Genomic DNA, 2,855 nt, shown 5'->3' with positions numbered 1-2,855 from the left:
CTGATTGATGGTTTTGCTATTGGTAGGATTGTCTTTACTTTGATTTAATAACAATTTTTAATAAAATTCTTCTTGCCGAAAGACACAAAAATTCTAAGCTCAAAATATTTTGAAGCACTTCCCCGGCAAATGACTACAAATAAGATTGTGATTGAAAGCAGTTTCATTACAGGACGACTAAGAGCAAACACTTAAAAAAAAAAAAAAAAAAAACATCATGGTTTTCTATATATTTTCGAAAAATTTCCAAACATAAAACTTTAAAAGAAAGAAAGAAAAAAATGCCATTTTGAAGCTGGGGAGTTAATTTCGCTGTATGAAATGCCTAACATTATTTCATAAGTAACATATTGCTTTCTGAACAGTTGCAATACCGATGTTTTATTTTATGCTACAAACTGTTCTTATTTCCCATCAAATTATAAATTCCAAAAAAAATAAAAATATTGTTATTGCAGAGTATTTCAAAACTGGCAAATGCAACGTGCATACATCTATTTTATGATTTTCTACTCAATCTTTTCTCTAAATTTCTTCTTTTAATTCATGATTATCACTTTACTACTGCAAGACTAAGACCTTTAGCAAAAACCGGGAGTACAACGTGGCTTCTGAAGTCTATCAAGAAATACATTACAAAAGTGGAAATACCTCGATAATGGGTAATGTCGATTTTGAACTTGTTCATTCACAAGATAAATATGATAGTGCCTTAGAAATATTTCAGAAGGCGACAAACGATCGTGATTGAATCACATGATGGAGAGTAAGGATTAATTGGATTGGATATAAAGTAGAAAAAAAGATACTCTCCATTTTTTCCGTTTTTCATTAATTTTGCGCATTTTTCTTATGGATGTATTCTTTGTGATGTCTTTCTCTGAATTGTTCCATCTGTATTTTCTACTTGACAATGACTTATAAGCCTATATATTGAGCACACAAGTCAGCAAATGTATGTAATTTCAATAAATCAATAATTTCAATAAATCAAGTGAGTACCATGACCATGCTCTGGCTTTTCTTCATCAATCGTGCTAATCTTTCGCCTTTTACTAAAGATTACCGTGGAGAGGAGCATCCTAATGAGCTTAAGCTAATTTTTGGAATCCCACTAAGAGGGATTAAACAATAAAGAAAAGATTTGTAGCATAAGTTCTGACAACTACTAAATCTATCACTCGGTCATCCCCTCAGAGTTTGGAGTCCGACTGAACGAGTTGTAGAATGATTGAGTTGAGTTTTATGTGGAAAAGTTGAGAATTTCCACATTCCATTCTGCGAAAAAGACATAAATTATTACTTTACTCTTATTATTTATTTCTATAATATTCACTAAAAAGTTATTAAAATTTTAAGCAATTTTTTTTTAAATACTAAGATTTAAAAAGAGAAATTCCGTTTTCGCCTGTTTCGTAAAGAGAAAGTCCAAGATCGATATAAAAGCCATGGCAACGAAAAAAGCCAAAATATAAATTCAGTTAAGTTTTGGTGCTTTTAGCACTTTGGTGATAATTCGTTTTTGAAGTTTTTTTTTTCTTCCTTCTTATCCTTTTTTCGTTCTTAACTCTAGGCCATGCGTCTATAATACACTAGTAGAGTTCAATTATTACTCATAGATTCTTAATCACACATCTATGCATGCCTAACAAATTGTAATTGCCTAACAACTGTTGATAAATTGTAATTTACTGAAATAAATATGAATAATAATTGCATAAAGCAGTTAAATTTTTTATATCTAATGGAAAAATGAAAACAAAGCGTTTTTTTTCCCTTTCCGAACAACAAAATTTAAAAAAAAGTGCTCAGTGGTGCCATCTGTTGGTTCTTATAACAGATCCTTATGTACTAAATTAATGCTACCAGACAAGGATAAAATAAATGCAAAATTATGGAAATATCCAAATTTCTCATTATAACAACAAAATTAAATAAATTCTTGTTTTCATACCAAGCATTCTTTTCTTTTGTAAAGGAGAAAATTTTTTCATAATATGTAGAAAAGCTATGATGAATTTCATCAATAAGGTGATATTTTTTGGTTGACAACATTAGTAAAATTTTACTTGCGATTACGTTTGCATTTTACTGTACGTTTAATAAAGAAATCAGTATTCTATAATATAAAGTGGTAAATTAATGTCATCATTCATAGTTTTTAAATGCCAATAACTCAACTACAAAAGTTTTGTGATTAGATTTTCGCTGTAATATCATTATGAAAATATTTGTAACGCGAAGGATTATGAGTTTTTATTTAATATTTTATCTGACATAAAAGCTTTTTTTTTTTTTATTTTAACATTTTACAAGAATAAAATAAGGACCCATATTGGCTATTAAAAGTCATACTACTATATTGCGTACTACGATATACATTGTTTATAGAATTACGTCTGATTCATTGTATACGATATTATATATGTCATCACTTGCCATAAAAATGATTACTCAGTACAACGATTATTTTAATTAATTACATTAAAAACTGATGATATAGATTAATTTTACTGAAAACTAATAATATTGATTAATTTTGCAACAAAAATATTATATCGATTAAATTAACTAAAAACTAATATCAATTATTAAGTAAAACATTTAATCGATTAATTTTTTTACAAAGTTTTGATAAATTAAAACGATTAATCGATGTAAGATATCGATTAATTATATATCGAAATAATGACAGTCACTGCTATTTGTCACTGTTACTTTTGGATCCCAGTAGCAGTTTTACCCATCTCTAATCTAAATTATACCATCCGCACATATAAATTTGTGCAGACAGCTTTGGTTTTGTGCGTAATTGCAACGATCGATGCTTTCGCATTGCAATTTTTAAATATTTA

The 2,855-nt window shown here is 28.2% G+C and overlaps 1 non-coding gene across 1 annotated transcript; it reads left to right on the top strand.

The window, feature by feature from the left end:
* The first annotated feature begins 1,009 nt into the window (after positions 1-1,009).
* Positions 1,010-1,127, top strand: LOC122271634 (U5 spliceosomal RNA). Its single transcript, XR_006226514.2, has one exon. It is a non-coding gene; the product is annotated as a U5 spliceosomal RNA (small nuclear RNA).
* The last annotated feature ends 1,728 nt before the right edge of the window (positions 1,128-2,855 follow it).

The sequence above is a fragment of the Parasteatoda tepidariorum genome, chromosome 5 (genome assembly GCF_982258835.1).
Source record: "Parasteatoda tepidariorum strain Cologne lab strain chromosome 5, Ptep-v5.0, whole genome shotgun sequence".
Classification (NCBI taxonomy): domain Eukaryota; kingdom Metazoa; phylum Arthropoda; class Arachnida; order Araneae; family Theridiidae; genus Parasteatoda; species Parasteatoda tepidariorum.
The sequence above is the reverse complement of the archived record's forward strand: the minus strand, read 5'-3'. Positions and strand labels throughout refer to the sequence as shown.